The 20,629-nt window shown below is 42.8% G+C and overlaps 1 protein-coding gene across 9 annotated transcripts in view; it reads right to left on the bottom strand.

The window, feature by feature from the left end:
• Positions 1-20,629, bottom strand: part of ARID1B (AT-rich interaction domain 1B) — a 403,225-nt gene that overhangs the window by 226,019 nt on the left and 156,577 nt on the right. The window lies entirely within an intron of this gene.

The raw sequence follows: 20,629 nt of genomic DNA, 5'->3' as shown, positions 1-20,629 counted from the left end.
GTTTTTCTTAAATGACATATACTTTCCACACTGGTAATATATGGCTCAGTGGATTGAGCGCCAGCTTGAGAAACCCAAGGGTCGCTGGTTCGATTCCCAGTCAGGGCACATGCCTGGGTTCTGGGCCAGGTCCCCAGTTGTGGGTGTGCAAGAGGCAACCACACATGGAAGTTTCTCTCCCTCTAAAAAAATAAAAAATAAATAAATCTAAAGCACACTGGTAAGATAAAAGAAGAAGGAGACTGAGCAGGAACGACAGCTACTTCAGGGAAACCAGCCTGGCCCAGATGAACAGAGCGCCTCTCTGACCCGTGGGAAACCCTGGCTCCAGCTCTTCATGGGGGCAAACCAGAGGCAGTTCAGGAATCCAACTGTGCGGTCACATTCAACATAAGAATTGACAAAGTAACAGCAGAAAAAGCACCGCTGAATTATTGCTTTGAACCTTAAGAATCTATTTTAAAAATAAAAAGTTCTTTATCACAGTTGCTCTATGCAAAAATAAACAAAAAAGGGGCAAATAACTGAATTTCAAATTGCCGATAATCGATGTCTACCACATGGGGAAGAGAATACGAATGCAGATGTATGTATATTCAATGAAAAAATAACTGTTATGAAATATTCATTTGAAAAGCAATTAAGTCTTCCAATTGAAGCTAACCTTTCACAACACAAAAATCAGCACATAGCTTTGAGATTAATGCATTCTTATGTCCTCTGGTGCTTATTACAATTTACTTAGCACCTTATCGACATTGATTCTTAGATTGTTTATATACTTTTCATTTCTTAAAAGCTAAAATAAAACAGAACCAAAGAATGATTCTCCCCAAATACCCAAAATAAAACTTTACAGACCATATGCACAAGACATAAATACAACCTTAGTAAAAAACAAATCCGTAATACAAAATAAATCTTTGCCAGTAAGAGAATCATTAGTTGAGGATGAGTTGTTTTTTTAAAAAGATGGTTTAAAGGTGTATCCTCTTTTACACAATCTATAATTCCAAATGTACGATTTTTACAGAGAAACATACAAACACTTGCGCACAACATTCTATGGACTGATTATCCACCTAAGATCATGAAAGAATTTAAAACCACAAATCTCTCAAATAATCCTGTCCTAATTTTTCCTACACAACATATCACATTAGCTTGTCTGTCATCCCAGCACATAAGCATGAAGAGATCTGGGGTGGGGGGTCTGGAAAGAAATTAGTAGGATTTTTGGGCTTTAATGGTCAAAACAGACTATTAGCTTCCATTCGGGCTATTAGTCAAATAAGCAGAGTGCTCTCTAAAGTGTCACCAACAGACAGCAATAAATTCTGAAAATGAGACCTAGCCCCGCGTTTCTTCTGGGGAAGGGCGAGGAGAAAAGCTGACTCAGCGTGTGCAGCATATCCATCAGGATGGCAAACTCCTAGTGGCCCCGGGGCTTTGGCAGCTCACGGTCCCGAGGAGCCAGAGGCCGGGAGGTGAGGTAACAAGGCACTGAGTCCTGACAAGGCTGGGCTTTCTGGCGGCAGGGGAGGGCGGGCAGCACCGGGGACAATCCTCCCCACAACTGCAAAGCAGAGGGCAGAATCTTTGTGCCTCGCAAGAACAACAGAAGAGATTCTGAAACCGAAACAGAAGAGCGGAGGGCAGCAATTTCTCACTCAAGTCGTCCCCCTTCCACGCCTGCACGCGTGTGCATCTCAGGAGGGCACAGGAAGCCGTGCCCGAGCCCTGATGCCACGCCACGCCTGGCCCATGCTGGAGACCATCTGCCATCCCTCCCGCCTCTACCCCAGAAGCGCATTAAAATCTTTTTCTTTCTTTTCTTTTTTTTTTTTTTTGCCCCGGCCAGGTGGCTCAGTTCACTGAAGCATCATCTCACACCAAAATGTTGTGGGTTCAATCCCTGGTCAAAACACGTATGGGGGGCAACCAATCTCTGTCTGTCTGTCTGTCAAATAATAAACATATCCTCAGGTGAGAATTTAAAAAAAAAAAACTTCTATTTTCAAGATAAGCACGATACAATTTCTGTAAACAAGGATAATCTCAAATAAATATACCGAGAAGATAAGTTTTGTTTTGAGGAGCCTTATTTGTTTGTGAAACAAACTCTTTCATAGTTTTGATTTAAAGTAGCATTTCTTTGTTCTTAAATGTTACTCAGAATTACATTTTAATATCTATCATTTTGAACACTATAGATCAATGTAACAAGAAGAAAATTCAGAAATGCAATTATGCAGTCTATTTAGGTTTAATATTTTCTTAAACGAGCTTATTCCATATGGATGCCATGCAATCATTTAAAATGATGGTACACAACTACAGCTGACAGGAAATTATGTCACGTTTCCTGAGCAGGTTATAAACGGCACATAAATGATATGATGCTGTTTTCCTGCAATAAATAAATAATCCATGAATTTATGCCAAAAATCTAAGATACAGAAAATAGCCATCTCATCTTTATAATGAATATATATTACCGATGTGATAAGGATAACAAGTAAAGCTATCTTTAAAGAGCCAACTTGCCCTGAGCGGTAGGTTTCTTTATGCCCTAATCTAACTTTCCAGTCCTTATTTGATGCAAGAGTGCAACACAAAATGTGATAAACCAAAGAGTAATGTTTAAACCCAGGAAAACAGAATTTATCAAAAGTCATGTCAACTATACTATACTTCTAAAGAAACTGACAGAAACACAGATTAATGAAAAACTACTGTCTAAAACTAAAATAGATAAACTTAAGGAACACTGAGATATAACTTACCCTGGTTTTATTTTCAAATTTTAGAAATATCTGCTTCAAGACAATAAAGGCAAAAATGGGGGCGGGGGGGCATGTGAATTTACTGCTGCACTGTGATTTACACCTTGTCAAACTATCTTAAATAGTTTACATGTATATATACAATTATTCCATGGTATAAATCAGCATACACACTTTTTCTAGCAAAAACTGAGTGGACAGTGTAAGCGGAGTTGACTTCTTTCTTATTCAGAAGAAAGAATTGGCAAGCTGATCCTCCCACATTTCTTACTTCATTTTAGAATACAATGAAATAATATGAATTTTCTTTTAAAAATACATTCCTCTGTAAATAAAACCTCAGGCATGTAAAAGCAGACAGAGCTGTTCCTCAGCCTCGTGTGCCCATTCACTTCCAATTCAAGAGAAAGCAGCAAACATTGTGCGTGGACACATTTCCCATCCCACAGGCGATGACGCTGTGTACACGACGGCCTGCCCTCTGCCTAATTCGAGCACTGCCCGTAACACTGCTGCCAGCCTCTGTCAAGAGGTCACTCAAGTGGCTGCGCTGAGCTGTGGGCCAAGAGCAGGTCAAAGGCCAGGTGCATGTGCCCGTGGGACAGCTCCACGCCTGGGGAACCCCAGGGCGATCCCAACGCGGGCGCAGGCGTGGGGGTGCAATGCTTGCCAACGGGCACCAGTCGGCGAGCAGCTGAAGGGCCAGGCCTGACGCTGTGCAGAGGAAGTCACCTCAGTGTCACGTGGAAGAGCCAAAGTCACAGTGCTCTAAGTCTGCCTCTCATGACCCTCCCCCCCCACCCCCACCCCCGTGTCCTTACTGCTGATTTCCTTCACTTCATTCTCCAGATACACACCTTAGGTTGTGTGGAACAGCTTCACATTTTCAAGATGCAGTTCCACTTTGAACCTGACAATGAAAGGATGCTGAGTAAATGTAAAACTGCTCTGGTTTCCACTGAGCAGCCCCAAGACATGGACTATGACTTCTTAAGCCGTGAGCCACGTACGTCTCTGCAAAGTGAGGAGCTTGGTATTTCTGTCTTTGTTTTCTAGGAGGGCGATTTCATTCCTTTTCTGTAAAACCACATAAAACTTCAAATTTAGAAATCCATGTTCCATTTTACAACTCACTGTTCCTTTTTAACGTAGTAAAAATGTGGCCCGCTTTGCAATAGTTTTCCAAAATGGCACCCCGAGCTACACAGTGGTCTCCGCTCTCCAGGTTTCCCAGTGCCCTGTTTCATAAAATGTTTAGACAATAATTCTGCTTCTTCCCAGCACAAAACACCTCTAAATTCAAGCCTTAAAAAAACGCAGGAAAATGTTGTATGTCTATTATTCTACAACCCTGTAACTTGATTAAATTAAAATCTTATTCTAGTTTCCCAGGCTCTTTTTTTTTCCCACGGAATAATTTGGGATTCTCCCTCATTTGACAACTCTCCTTTAAACACACAAAAAGCAAAGGCAAAGACTAGCTGTGAGACACTCGCTTTGGTTTTTAAGGCTTTAGCAAATAGCTGCACTGTGGAAACTGACTCAAAGGATGGAAAACCCAAACTCATGCAAACCAAGAAACAAAAATAGTACCTTAATGGCAAAGTCTGCCACTAAAACAAAGTTTATGCACATTATTTCTTGCTGGTTGAACTAATATAAGTACCAAGGAGAAATATAATTTTAGTTTACTATAAACTAGGATAAATTATCTTAAGAACAGTAATTTCACTGTATTGATGCACAAGGGAATGTCCTATGAGTCCGTAAAGGACATCTGTCATACAAACAGATGCCACGTCATATACGTACAAAGCCCGATCCGCCTTCAGAAAAAAAAAAATTTGTTTTATTTTTAAGCAAAGAAATTTAGTATTTGTAAAGGAAAGTGAAATAATTGCTTTCTTTAAAAGTCACAAAAGTGATTTAGGATGAACACAGTGTTCTCAGTTAAATCAAGAAGTGGATGATCTTCAAAGACAATTCTGAATAAAAATTTAACCAGGAAAACGGGCAGCCACGGGGCAAACCAGAGAAATGCGCAAGTGTGCATAAGTCTCATCGGTCCCTAATGGGCTAAAGAAAGGAGGGATCGGGCATGACAGTCACTTCCACTCAACTCATTCAGAGTCGGCTGTTTCCATCCTGACTTGAGACAACAAAATGCTCTTCCTCAGGAACCCGAAGTGACCCAACTCCCTTTAAATGGACGTTTAGATAACAAAGAGCTATCAGAGCAGAAAGCATTATTCCTACTCGTCCCCTCCCCCCTCACACCACACCACCGCCCCATCCTAAGCTCAGGCCGCAGTGCTTTCTCTGCAGAAACAAGACATGTGTCGCCATATGCCTCAAGGGGAGACCTGTTAAATCACGTCCCCCTTTTAACACGACTCTCACAGGTTTCACCCCACTCAACTACGTACAAAGAAAACAGTAGCGGGAGAATTCTAAAGCTTTAAATGTTATTAATTAATTAATTAATTAATTTACTGTGGGAGATGAGGAAGGATCCATATTTTTGAAACTGACTCAGACCAGCAGTCAACAGGTCACCTCTATAGCTCTTCCACTTCCATTTGAAAATCTCTTTTAACATTTCAGTAAACTACTAAGATTTTATGGAAAATATCATGATAAGAAGACAATAACATCTAACATTTTAACAGGTTTTAAAAACCTCTGTTAACAGCAAACAACTCAGATTAGGCAAGGCCTTTTCCACAGAAGGAAGTAAATGTCATTTTCTTGCTCGCACCTTCTGTAGGAGAGACTGAAAAGCAGAGTATGCTACCCAACCACGAAAAATAACGCAAGCATTCCTACCAATGCGGGAAAACACGCTCTTCTGCCAGCACCTCTCCTCTGCAAAGGCCCACAGATTCATTAAATAACCTTCCCATAATCTTATTAACAAAAGTATGATGATTAAACAGTCTTTGGGGTTTTGTGTTTAGTTTGAGGCACACATATGTCGTTAATGATTTTACTTTACTTAAAGTTCCAGATCACAGCCAAGTTGGAAGAAAGGGGAAGGGCTTCCTTCTCTTTCCTCACCTGGACAAGTACTTGACTTCATCGGAAAACTAACTCCCTGCCGCTTGCTCATCGTCTTTTGTGCTTTGCTTCATTAATTGGACTACAGTCAGCCCTTGGCTTTAATAGAGCTTTTTAAATAGAAATTACCCCGATTACTGACTTTTCCGAACACAGGGGTAGGGAGGGGAGACTATTATTTCTCAAAAGAAGAAAGAGAATTCTGGGCTGTAATTAAAAATAATGATTACTCCAAAGAAGCACAGAAGACACCAGAGGACGCTGAAATACCCCACTGGAGGGGTAAATGTCCACCCCAACAAAATCTATTTGCTGGAAACTGCTTCATAATCTCACAAACTCTGCACTTCTTTATCTTTCTTCAAACCACGAATGTACTACAGAGACTCAAGAACTGCTCAGTAAAAAGAATTCATAAATTCTCCTTCTCCCATCATAAATAAAACAAATTAGGTTCATAGACTGAATGGGTGAGAACAACGAGCAATAATAACCCATCCGTCTACTTTCGATGCTGAAGTATACAGCATGCCACAGAACCAAACGAATATTGAAAAATTATTATTACTCATTCCTAGTGATTTTCCTCTTTAAAGGAGGGGAGTAGTAAGCATTTGAAAAATTAAATGATGTTCCCAGGTGTGGGATAATGACTATGAAGAAAGTAAGTCAGTATTTAAACCTTCTGGTATCAGGAAACATCGACTGCACCGTGACTGTGAAAATGTAGCGTTTGGCGAAATGAATGTAGATGAGGAACAAAAGCAGGGTTTTGAAGGCGGTGAGAAGTGAATCGGAAATCCTGAAACACACTATTCAAACTACCCAACTCCATTATTTGAATGTAAAATATAGTTCTTGTGAAAATCCTAAACATGCAGAACACTATAAAAAGGAGATGAAGTGGCTGCTCTTTACCACGCAAGGAAGGCAACGCTGCAAGCCGGTCCCCGCGTGGAACGCCCGCAGGAAGGCGGCGGGCCGGGAGCCAGGCACCGGCAGCGGTGCGGGCGCACACCGGGCGCTCTGCCTCCTCCTCTCCATCATCACCGGGCAAAGGAGGACGAAATCAGCTTTAAGAAGTCAAAGAGTCAGAATTCCTACGTGGCCCAGAAACTGCCACCTCCTCTCATGCTCTAAGTATAAAATTATCTGAGACTCATGGGAGAAAGCATCTCTTGATGCCCTTTACAATTAAACAGGAAAAAAAAGAAGTCCTAAATATTATTAGACAGCATCTGTATGCATTCAGGGGAAACTGTTCACAACACCACAGGCTTAACCCTAAGCCATTTCTCAGGCATGACACCTGTGTTAGGAGGAAGACGCCATGATGGGCGTAAGACACTTGATGGTCCGTAGCCTAAAAATCCAGCGTAAGCCAGCACAGTGGTGCGGGCGACTGGAGTCCTGAACGCCACGTGACCCTCTTTGCTTCCCGTGGGTCACCTGCTGCCTGACCTACAGTCTGTGCCCAGGGGCCCGGACACCTCACAGCAGAAGCTGACCTTGACACTGGCGTGTACGTGTCCATGTGGACGATGCAGAGGACATCCTTAAGGTAACTGCCTCTGTAATAACTATTTCCAGTAACCATAGGTAATCAGTTGTTCATATAAACAGGAAATCGAAAGAATGCAAGCGCTTCAGCTTTCTAACTTCTGAAACAGCATTCAAGGGCACTGCATTCGCTCACATACAATTATCCTGACTCCTGACACCTTGCTTGTCAACCTGCATGCCAAAACCCCGCAACAGATAAACTCTACATCCCCTGTGCACATGTGTGAGTGCGTCATGTTTAAATGCTAGTTCAGAATGCATTGCAAATCAATGATTTACATGCCAACAGCCTGAAAGTCGTAATTTTAAAACACTGTGATTTTCACCAAAATCCACTTGGTATTAAAAACATGACTGCAGAGGATCCATACCCTAGAACCGCACTATCCAATATGGTAGCTATGAGCCACGTGTGGCTACGTAAGTTTAATTAAAATCTAAAATTTGGTAGCTCACACTTGGCACATTTCAAGGGCTATAGAGCAACATACAGTGAGGGGCTCACATGTCGGACCACACGGTCCTGGATGTCGCCCTGCCGCCGGAAGCTCTGCCAGACAGTGCTGACCTAGACTGTCCGAAGCCCCTGCACACACCTCCCGCTACCAACGCTGCAAACAGAGCCGTGTTCAGTGACCGCAATTCACTCAAAGAAAACCACATCAAGAGCCTCAGTGGAGTGAGAACTTGCTCACCCCTCACCCCAAATTCCAGCCAAAACTGCAGGTCAGCTAGAGAAGCCCACCGGTCACGTCACACAGGCCTCCTGAGCGACTAAGGGGAGGAGTGCTGTCCCTAGAGACCCCCTCAAGAGGTCAGTGCCCACCTGTTGGCTCATGAGCCAGCACTGGTCTGCAGCCATTTTTTCCCGATCCCTAAAACTTATGGTCTATTTTAAATTTCTAAGTGCTCTGCCTGATTTCACACTTATTTCCACAGCCAGAGCCCTGGATAAGCAGAGAGGTGTAGGAGTTGGGGGGTGGGGGGGGGGGGGTGGCTTATTACAAGTCCAAGCAGAGACTGTGTGCTTACCTCCAAGAATACATGAAAGGACCTGGGCTCATTCAAAACAGAATGCCCCGCTTCTGAAAGGCCCACTAGGCTCACCACGCCCACCCCCCCAGCAGCGGTGAGCAAGGAGGCAAAGCCCACCTGACCAGCAGAAGGGGATGCCCACTCTTCTCCCAAATGCCAGGCCCCTGGGCATGTCTTCCTCAAGGCCTGGACCCTCACGAAAGGCTGTGCCGCTTTAACTCCCCTGGTGCCCAGGGCCCCCTTTGTCCTGGACAGCTGGACGCAGGGCAAAGCAGAGGCCGTGGCAGGTCCACAGGGGAACACAGAGAAGTACGGCAGAGGCAGGGGTGGCCCCCGCAGCCAGTGCTTGCTGTCTGCGGCAGCCACGCTGACGGACGGGCCCCAGGCCCCTGGGACCAAGAGTCCCAGTCCCTGAAATAGCACACCCCTCAAATGGAACCGCTTCATTTCGAAAGTCCTAACACCAGGGGGAAATATCTTCTGCCTCAGCCCCAAGACATTGAGGTCTGTTCCCAGCGCCCTTCTGGGGACGGGCACAGGTTCTTCCATCTCTCTGTGGTGCTCATCTTGGCTCCTCCTCCTGGCGGGGAGGTGGGGGGAGCCAGTGTACACCACTGGGTGCAGTGACATGACGTGGCTAATTACAAAGCAGCCTTTCTTGTCACCTACAGAAGGCTTAGGCCTGACGAAGATAGAGCTATCTCAACAGCAAGTGATATCTTAGCTTTCAATATTACACAACCTTTCTATGTACTATTTCACTGGAAAAGTTATGAGTAATTCTGCAAAACAGCACATGACATACATAACAAGACCCAGCCTGTGGCCAATATGTAAGGTGTGGCCTGGAACATAGAGCAGCTCTAGATTTATTAGACCTCAATGAATGACAAAACCAGAATGTCACAAAGTTCTGCCTTTAGTCTATTTAAGTTTTTATTTTAATAGCTATTATGAGATTAGAAATTTACAGATGAGGCAAAGGTAAAAATTATACTAAATAAAACGCATGTTAGGTTCAGTACCCAAATACATGTTAGCAGCCTTGAACAACGGCCCAAAACAAGTAGACAGCACTCAGCAAGGGTCACCGTGACAGCTGCACTTGGGTTCCGGTGCAGGACCGATGGGCCGTGGGCCTGAGAAGCAGTTCCCATCAGAGTCGGACGCAGCTTCTGCGGAGCCAGTCCAGAGCACGGGGTACCAGGCCGGCTCTACACCAGCTACACCCTCGGAGTATTCAGGTTAGTTATGGATTCGTGTTTGGAAATGCTTGTACCACATGGAAGTTCACCAAAGAATTAAGAATACGGTGGTGGGCCCAGGTTGGATGCTCAGTTGGTTAGAGCGTCATCCTGATATGGCAAGGATGCAGGTTCAATCTCCAGTCAGGGCACATACAAGAAGCAATCCGTGAATGCATAAAGAAGTAGAACAGCAAACCGAGGCCTGTCTGACTGCCTCTCAAAAAAAAAAAAAAAAAAAGACTAGGGTGGTGGAGGGACTTGAAAGCACATTACATAATGGGAAAACAGTTAAAGGAATTAGTGAGCTAAGTAAAAACCCAGGTAAACTGAAAACTGTCTTCATATATCTGAAACAGCCATATTATAGAAGAGGAATTTAGATTTATCTTGTACGGTTTAAGAATGCAGAAGTAGAACACAATCCAAGAAAACATTTCAAGTTAACAGAAGGAAGAATCTCCTAACAATTGAAATGACCAGAAAAAAAAAATACTTGATGAAGTTGAGAGTTCCGTATCACAAGGCATTCAAAATAATATTTTAGAAGCCAATTTGTCTATCAGTAGGGAGGGACATGTTTATATTATACAAATTTTTAAGAGTCACCATTATTCTAATGACAAAAATCAACAAATCATATGTATGTGCAGATAAATGGTCTTAGACCGAACAGATTTAATAAAAAGACTATTACTTCAAGTTACATTAACTGTAAAGCCTTCGTTTTAATCTAGCATGTGAGGGTATAGTACAGGAGAGGGACTGAACAGAAACTTGAAACAAAAACATTGAAAATAAAGTTACTGCTAAAATTCAATTCACAAACACACACACACCCCACCTGATTTTTTAGTAGTTTGAAAGCTCAGTTCCTCAGAACTTTGTTGCCTCTGAAATTGTGCAAGATCAAGCCAATAATGAATGGGTTAAGTCCAAAAAATAAAGGCGCAACAGAGTAAATCTGACTGCATGTTTGAAAAAGCCTATAAAAACGTTACAAGCAAAACAGGAAAGCCTGTGTTAATAATGCATAAACTAAAAGAGGGGGAAAAAACTACCCATTTAATGGAATAATGCTTTTATCCTTGCAGTTAAAATGAAATAAACCATGACTATTAATCTAGTAAGACCATGTGAAAATGTAATTTTTAAACATTTACTAAAAGGGGACAGTTTAGTAACCACTCTAAAAATCAAGGCCTTGCGTACAGCGGCGTTTAAACGCTAAATACCAATCTCCTGTCTGTGGACGCCATTACCCACCCTGTCGCCATAGCAACGCTAACAGTATGCCTGACTTCAAAGACAAAGATGTAATTTCAGACTTCCAGCAGCCAGAGGGAGTGGTAAGAATATTCTACCCAGGCGGTGTCAGCTGATGATAAATTATAAAAATATCCAGGAAGGTTATGAGGCGGACCGTACCACATCTTCCCCTATTCCTGGGGGAAGACTTACATTAGTCAAATACACCCGGAGAAGGCAAAAGTAAAACAAAAAGTAAACAAGAAAGAATCTCAGTGGAATCCGGTTTGTTTTTTTAAATTACATGGTACAAAGTACCGCCTTCCTTTTTTCTTGCTCCCAGGAGAAAATAAAAATAGCTTCTGCCATCCCCTTTCTCATTCCGATTACGAGCGGCGGAAGATGTGCAAGGCTGCTCCGAGGGACCTGCAAAGCCACCTCTGTAACTGCTACTCCTACACTTGCGAAACTCTGGCATTTGTCAAAATTGTTTGGAGCCCAGGCAGCCAGCTAAGGGAGCAAAATCGATCTCTGCGCCTCAGCTCCCCGAACTCTGGGGCTTTATTCCAACGACCCAATCTAATTTCAACATACTCAGGATTTTTCTTTAAGCCCTCTAAAGGGAAATACTGAAAAACAATTTGGCAATTTACAGGGTTTTGTGTCTTTAAAAATAAACCCATAAACGGATAAAGCTGACACGGTGCTGTTTCATGATTCTGCAGCGGAACAGTTTTGAAAAGCACAAGCCCTGTCGTTGGGAGAGCCAGAGATCCTGAGCAAGTAATTTTCCTAGAGGTAATAAAATTCAAAACGTTGACGTGAAAGTCTTTTTGAAGATTCTCTACAAGGACGAACTACCAAACTACCAGAACTTGCTTTTACTGGAAGGAAGCTGGCTGACAAATGAAAAGAGGCAGTTTTACTATAATGTTATTGTTTTAGAATAAATACGTTCAATTCTCTTTTGGTTGCACTCCTTCTTATGGTCTAGGGCTGTAAAAGTCCAATTTCCTTACAACAACAGGAGCAAAATACAGCAGCTTCTTTTCAACAGATCTGAAGAGTACGTTCTGTTCCCTTTCCCCCCAAGGCTGATGAGTGGCCCGAAGAAAAAGACAGTTGTGGATTCAAATCAGGGCTGGTGTCAACCTTCCTGCCCCCTACTAGGTCTCTGGCCTGCTGCCACATCCACTCTCTCTAAAGGACAGGGCACAGCAACCAAAACACAGCCAGTCTTAAGTTTCTTCCACGGCCCATCTGGGGTCAGCATAGGGAGTAAGGGGCTGTCTAAAGGGGGCGGGGGGACGGTGGTGGTGGGCGTGGGGACAGTGGTGGTGGCTGGAACCACGCCAGCTTTGGCACTGCTCCCCACTAAAACGCAGAAAGGAGCCAGACGGATTATGGACGCATCCTTTTTCTCTGGAGGAAGATGACTCCAATTTCCTAATGTACTCAAGTCAAGAGGTACAAGAAAAATAGATCACATAAATTTTGCCACAAGATAAAAACTGGCATGGTTATAACTATTAAGTCACTAAAGGAATGTCTGTACTGTAAAACGCAGGCCATCATCTGTTCTCACCAATTAATCTGGAGCCCACATTTTACGACCCACATATTAGCAATCTTCTCCCATAAAAACATACAACAGAAAAATGCCAAAACACAAAATAAATATTACCTGTCCCTCAAAATAAAAAAAACGCAAGTTTATGAAAGATACTCTCTTTACAACTGAACCATTTCCTTACTAAATGACTTTCCATCCTGCTATGTATATTACGTTTATAAAATTATTTAAAAATTATGACAAAATAAAAACAGGCTCAATAAGCTCCTCCTCTGGACTCAATTGTTGGGTTTATGATCTTAACAGTTAGACAAGTAACAGAATATATGACCATTCATTCACTTAACAGGTAGGAGGCATATGCTGGGCCCTGGGTAACCATCCCAGGTGACAAAGAACCACGTCTTTAACAGTATAAAAAAAACCCAAAAACTGAAAAACCCGTATTTTGGCATCGTTATTCATTATATGCACAGGAGTATTCATATTTTTATATTTCTTTTATAGCCTATTTCCTTTTATAAAATAATAGAAGAAAAGTGATATTCTTTCCTAAACAAATTATTTTTTTCTTTCCTTAAGAACTTATGTTTTTCACTGTTTGTTACTAATAATTTACACAGCCTCCATTTTCCCCTCTGCCCCATAATCAGGGACACAGCCTTGACTTTCACAGTTACTCAGAGTTCTGGCCTGACCATGGCTTGTTTACTTTGCCCTGCTTAAAACATTATGTTAAAACCGTATTCTGCTTGAGTGGCCTCAGTTTGCGCGAAGGCTTTACTGAAGGTCAACTCAAGTCCTTTTTAGAAGCACAGGGGTTATACATTCTATATAAAAACAGCTTAGAAAATGCAAACGTTCTATCACAACAGGACTCCTTCAGTTAAAAGTTGCTGCTGGTACGTTTAAAAATAAACGAACTTATTTATAGTTCACAGGCACACATGTTGGAAGAATACCTCATCCAAGCTGTTTTCAAACACTTTATAGATGAAGAAATTTATATTCTCAAATATTGATCATTAAGTTATACAGTATCTGGGTCATATCCTATATTAGAATGCCACAGCATTAAAAAAAAAAAAAAAATTCTGTCAGGGAGGCCAAAAGAGTGCATTAATTACAACAAACTTTATGTATTTTTCTTGTTAATAAGAAACTAGGTTTGCAGGTAAAATCATAAGTAAACCTGATGATAGTGAGTATAATACACAAAGGCTATGATAGAACAGAGTGACTATAATACTGGGAAAAGCAAAATGTCTTCATCTGTTCACAGCTGTAGAGTCATCTTCATCTCTGTAACTTGTCCAGGTACCATCTCACTAGCTACCACTGCTGCCGACGACATAGGCATCTGCAGAAGTTCTCTACTGGGGATGTGGCGTTTAACCATCAATACATACAACCGCCTGAAAGAGCACGCTGAAACCCGGGGCGAGGGATACTCCCAAGGTGGGCGCCCTTCAAAACACCAGCGGGCTTACAGCAGCTCATTTACTTAACGTCACCTAATCGGTTGGGATGAAAAAAGGCAAAATTCAAAAAGGTGTATTTCCTGTATTAATATATTACTGAAGCATGCTCCCGTGGTCCACCTCCCTCTCTCATTTGACTTAAAAGTGTCTCTTATTTTCCCTAGGTCCCCACCTTCAGTCTCTCCTTCAAGAGACATTATCAGTCACAGCTGGTTTTTCCTGGACAACCACTGCGGTTCCCACGGTTATCTGTCTCAGAAATCTGAAAACTCTTGGCAAAATCTCAGCGGTTTATCTAAGGCAGGCTTGACTGCGAGCGGAGGCTTCGATCCATGCCTTTGCTCATGCCTTCTTTTGCTCTTCTGTCTTCTTTTAGCTGACTTCACTGTTCACGGATGACACCCCAAGCTGGAAAGAGCCCGGGAAAAGCAAACCCCAGTCGCCGCGGCCATTCAGGTAACTGCACAGCTCTGACAACAGCGCAGGAGTGCAGAGGAGTAGAATACGAGCGACCAACATTACATGTCTGAATGGCCAATATATTCCACGTCTAAACGATACTCGTTAGCCGTGGGATGAACCCGGCAGGATTTTGTCTCTCCATCCCCACCCCATGCCTCCCCGAATAACTTCGTCAGCAGTACTTAAACCAAAGACTGCAGCATAATACTGGCGAAACTGTTTTAAATTACAATGCGCATTAATGTAGTTTTCCTATAGTTATGTTTTTGTTACGTGGTAAATTAAAACGAAGAATACAAAATCAAAATCAATGCAGTGGTATTCACAGCAACGTATTCCGGTCCGAAGAGGCCCACAGTAACGAGATTCCGCCGTGGAGAAACGCGAGAGGAGTAATGAGACCAAGGTGCAGCCAGAGCAAGCTGCCCCAGTCCCGGCGGCACTGCCCGCTAAATGCCATCTCACAGGAGGAGGGCGAACACAGGGTAAGAAGCTGACATTTACCGAGCGCTCGTGCAGGTGGCTACTACGACACAGAGGTGCCATATGTGATTTATCAAAGGGGTAAAGGTGAAGGGCACGGGCCGTAACACTACACTGATGGAGCATGTGAATGTGCTTCATCAACCATAACATGCGTACGGAGGCATGGTCTCCAAAATCTGATACCCACGAGAAAGGGCCAGCATTATACTAAAGATGGCAAGAATGTTATTATCTTGTTTTCATTCCTACAAACGCAGAAAATGAAAATTAATTTTAAAAAAGTAGCACAGATAACGAAATCCTTCATGAAGTTACTCCGGGAAGCTAGCATAGTTGTTCCTCCACCAGTATATGTGTTCACAAAGTGCAGGGCACTGTCCTCCTGCGCTGACCGCCGGCACCGAGGCGCGTGACCGAAGGCCACCTGAACGTCTCAGGTCAAAGGCTAACGTGACTTTGACGCGGTCGCCACTGCTCTTATACACTGAAATATCCAAGGCTTCCGCAAAAACACAACACATTTCTGTGAAGTTACACATGCTGAAGTATCAATTTTGAAAATTCTACAGGTGCTTCTCTGAAGATTAAATAAGAAAATACGTTAAAGTATTTTAAATAACAGGAATCGTGACTAGAGGCATGTTTTCTTATTGATTTCTTACTGCTGAAATGTGCTATAGAAAAGAGCAAACACCAATAAGTTAGGGAAATAATTCAAATTGTATTATTTTATTACCACACCCAATATAAAAATCTTAAAAATAAGGAGGCAATCAATAAATGAACTGTTAAATGTAATTGGGTCTTTCTGTGTGAAGCGAAATCTTGTGCCTTAAATTGAGAACGTCAACATGCGGGCATACTAGCTAGGAAAAACGTAAATGCAGTTAACTGTGAAGAAGCGAAAGCACTTGGGGAAATTGAACACATTTGTATTTATTCAGGGACACTTATGATTTTAATCAAAATCTACAAAAAGTTTAATTTAAAAGGAGAGAAAGTCTTAGGTCTGACAACGAAAATTTACAAGGACAGCGAGGCGCGCGGGAGCAGGTGCGCGCAGGCCGCTGCGCGAGTGCCGTGAGCTACAGGTGGGCTCGGACGCCGCACCTGCTGAATTCTGACGCAAGTCTGCTGCCAGTCTTGAGTCTCTATTTTCACATCTGGGAAATAAGAGCTTAAAAATCTGAATCAAATTAAATGTGAAAAAACATACACATATTAAGAACTCAATAGAAAGCCTCTGCTGTTTATGTAAGCAGTGAAATGACGGTACTTTAAAAATGGGGGTGGAGTTGGGACAGGCTTGATTTTTAAAAAAACAAGCGAGTATCCCCTCAGAGTTCACGGTACTCTCTGAGGGAGGCCCCACTCTCTCTGCGGTGACTCAAAAGCACCATAAGAAATCACGGTGCTCAAAGGGGTAAACTATTCCTACAAAATAGAATATCTTTCCAAAACAGCAGTTTAAAACCATATTCCCCACCCCCTCCCAGTCACATGCCTTAAAAAAAAAAAAAGTGAAGACATTAAATTTGTATAAAAGACTCTAAGTTTCAGAAAAGGAAAAAGTATGAGATAAATTTAACTGAGGAATGTTCCTCCAGAATGAACTCGTACAAGAACAAGTCTAACTCATTCGAGAGTAAATCAAACAAAGCAATATAAAATAACGTGTCCCTACCCAAGGAAAGAAACACAGGACACTCTATCCTAAAAGCAAATAGAACGAGCAGACGTGAAACCCAAGGGAACCATATATAATTTCACACACTTGTTCAGACTACACTCTTGTCTTACTCCAAGTTACGGTACGACCTGTTGAGTTCATACAAACTCTGTTACAATTGTCTTCAACGAATCTCCAAGAATTTAAATGAAATGTGAAGTTATAGCCGATGTGATGATTTTTCAACAAAAACGCCTATTTATAACAATGTTTTACATGTTATCAAAAACTACCAAAAAAGGGGGGGGGGGGCGTTAGTAGCAAGAATGAATTGCTTTCTTTTAGGAGTTTTAGAACGCAAGCAGAGTTATTCAGGACTTGATTTTTAACTTCACAGAAGTCTCTGGGTATTCTTTTCTCCCTACACCAGCTCCTACCACCAATTCCCCCTGTGTCTGTCACCAAGAGCACCATGTCTCCTCGTCACTCATCCCCCCTGCACACTCCCCCTCTGCAATCTCTCCACCACCACTTGTTAATGCGACTCACCCTTGACCATGAGATAACACAACAGCCTCTAGAGCTGTCGCCCTGCCTCCACCTGGTAACACAGGTGTTTGGAAATGAAGGTTCTGCACAAACAGAACGCAGGTGCAATTCCCTCTCCTAAGTAACGTGCGTGTCCTAGATATCAAAACTAGAAGAACAGGGTGGGATCTGGCATTGAGCAGGCAAAACAGGTAACAGAAAGTCCTATCTTTCAAGTTCATGCACCTCACACCTAGAATATTCTCTAAGGCCCACACTCCAGGTATATTTATTCTTCCCGTCCCAGTAGGTTCCAGTGCTTCCTGAAATTTTCATTTATATGAAACAAGACTTTTTAATATGGTTTCCAGTAAGTTATAAGGACAATAAACTGGTATGGTTTTGGAACCAAATTTTCTCCATATGCAGATAATTACAAAGACCAACCACATGTATTTAGGGTCGGCATAGGGAGGTACCTGGCTTATTGCACCCCACCACACCCACACCCATGGCAGAAAGGAAGACAAATTAACCCTCTGAGTGCCATGCATAATTTGACATTTGGATCAACATGAGAAAAAATATCAATATATGACCTGAGGTACAAAAAAAAAAAAAGAGAGAACAAAACATAAAATACGAATTATTTCATTGTTAGTTACATGTATAGCCATCGAAAAGAAGCACCGGGAGCGACGCTGGCACTTTTGGGGTAAATTTGTCAGCGTCACTCACAGCGATGTTGGCACTCAAAGGGTTAAGATCCCTACTTAGACCAGAAAATGTTTTAGAAACACCGAGTGTCAGTACTGGGTGGGGCACAAGTTACGGCCACTGCTGGGCTGCCCCGTCACTCGGCGGTCACCAGGCTCACTCGGGCCGGACTTTGAGATAAGGCTTACACGTGGGTCTGGAAGAGCTCATGCCACTGACTCAATGCACTGTGCTTTGACAGAAAGGGGAGCACAATGACAAGCCAGACTTGTGACGTACCTACCACTCTACTTCAGTCAAGCCAGTGAACTTCAGAGACTTCAAAATGTAGAAACGCAGGGGACATTATCCATGAAACTGGCTTCGGTTCATTAAAACAAATGGTAGTTTCCATGTCTCTGGACTGCTAGTATTTCCATTGGCAGCAAATCTCACTTTCAGAAGGACAGAGTTGCTCAGTTACTTTATGGTATACCAAGTAATCCTGGGGTATTCCTTCCACCGGCATGAAAATTAAAACCGACTGCGGCAAGCCCATCTGGACTGAGAAAACTGTCTCCACTGGGTTCCCACTCACTGGTCCACTGGGAACAGGCATTAAAGACAAGATTTAAAAAAAAAAAAAAAAAAAGACACGATTTCATTGTCCTTCTGCTTCCTAATTCGTTTCTCTTTTCTACCACCCACTTGACCAGGCGGGCGTAAAGACCCCTGGGACACACACGCCCTGACCTGTGTGGCTCCGGCTCCGCCGCTTGGGTGTCGTCCTGCAAACCGAAAGACCACCGGTTTGATTCCTGGTCAGGGCGTACGCCTGGGTCGAGGGTTTGGTCCTCCAGTCAGTCAGGGTTCGATGTTTCTCTCCTTCTCTTTCTCCCTCCCTTCCCCACCCTTTCAAAGTAAATAAATAAAATCTTAAAAAACAAAACAAAGAAACACCTGGTATATGGACAGCTGACCCCTGAACAACGCGGGTTTGAACTGTGCGGGCCCACTTGTGCATGTCGCTTCTTCAAGAAACTCAGTACTGTACATGTATGTTCTCCTCCTTGTGATTTTAAACAATGTTTCATTGTTTATGCTATTAGAGTAGCCCCAGTTTTCCCCTTCTATTAATCAGTCCCACCCTCCTCCACCCTTCCCCTTTATGATTTTCCTAACATTTCCTTTTCTCTAGCTTGTTTGACTGTAATAATACAGTACCTGACACATATAACATACAAAACATGCATCAATCAATTGTTATCAGTAAGGCTTCCAGTCAACGGGAAGCTATTAGTTAAGTTTGGGGGGAATCAAAAGTTATCTGCGGACTTTTGACTGCACAAGCGCCCCTACCCTCCATGTTGTTCGGGGGTCCAGGGTCCTTCTCCACGTTTCATGTGAGCCTTTGTCCTTCTCCCCAGACGTCCCTACACGCCAGTGCACCTCACGTACATAAGCCCCCCGAACTGAGGGGAGCTCGGGAATCTCTGAGCTGTCAGACAGAGGCAGAGCCCACGGGAAGCCCCGGGGCTCTCCCAGGTCTGCACAGTAAGGCTACGGACAGACTCACGCAGGCAACCCCAACTCCCCACCCAATGGCCCCCAAGGATGGGAAGCCACTACTACGATTTCCAGCTGGCCATGCGTCTCCCATCCAACGCCCCCCTGAAGGCAGAGAGCTCATTTTCGTCAGTACCTTTTTCTCACACACTAACAGAGGCCTTTAACATCACATTCAGGAGTTTCAGCATGCTCTGAGGTCATTACATGGACATTCATTTTTCAGGGAAGGACGCGAAAGGTCCTGAGAAGCCACACGAATGGCCCCAGACCAGGGCCTCAGCTGAGATTCAGCCATGTGGCTCATTCAGCATCATGGTTAACCCAGGGCTCCAGGTGGAAATATATTATTTTATCAAAACAAAGTCATTGTTCCTGCCACACAATCATTATAAGCTGTTCATTTCCTTTGTTGTGAGGAGGAAAATAAAAGACAAGAGCTCTAACCTACTTCAACCTCACCCGTTTATAATGACCTGATGGTAAATAATATTCCAGTTAACTATTTATGTCATTCCAGTCTACCAGTCGGGCACTATTTAAATCAAGAAAACTCTAGAAAATTAACTATCAATAACGGAACGCTGAAGTTTATGTATTTACTTTTGGAACGGATGTTCTTCCACGCACTGAGCATGGGCAATAGGCACAATTGCACGCACACAAATTCCCCAGAAAATGAATACCACCCTAAACACTGAAAGAATGTGAGCGATAACCCAACAATGAAATAAAATGGAAAGATGCGCACATCGCAATCTAACAGTGGATACAAAAGAGGCAATAATAGCACCTGGAAGCAGTTCTGTTTTTAATAGACTGCATTATGAAAAAAAGTGGTTGAGAAAGCTTAGTCACTTTTTCGTGGCTTAAAGCTTTTTTTCCCCTCTTTTATTCCAGGCTTAAACAAAGTTCAGTGGGGCATCAAACTGCCTGTTTTAAATTACAGTCTGTATTTTAAAATAGAATACATGCACGGCATGTTCCTTAAGCTAGGGGGTGGGAGTGTTATTCATGGAAAATTGAAGGCTTGTTGAGTCAATAATCTTCTTTCACACAGTAACAATTTTCAGCTAAAATTTCTTGACCCAAACAAAGGAAAACAAGACCATTCAGTCATATTACAACAATTTAGAGAAGGCAAAAGAAAAAGATGAGGAAGGCAGAGACACCTCTAAAACCCCACATTGTGAGGGAAGAATAGAAAATTTTCTCTCCGGTAAGATCCTTCTCTA

Source organism: Furipterus horrens, unplaced genomic scaffold, assembly GCF_987537825.1.
Source record: "Furipterus horrens unplaced genomic scaffold, mFurHor1.1.pri manual_scaffold_6, whole genome shotgun sequence".
Lineage (NCBI taxonomy): Eukaryota > Metazoa > Chordata > Mammalia > Chiroptera > Furipteridae > Furipterus > Furipterus horrens.
This window is presented reverse-complemented; position numbering and strand designations above follow the sequence as displayed.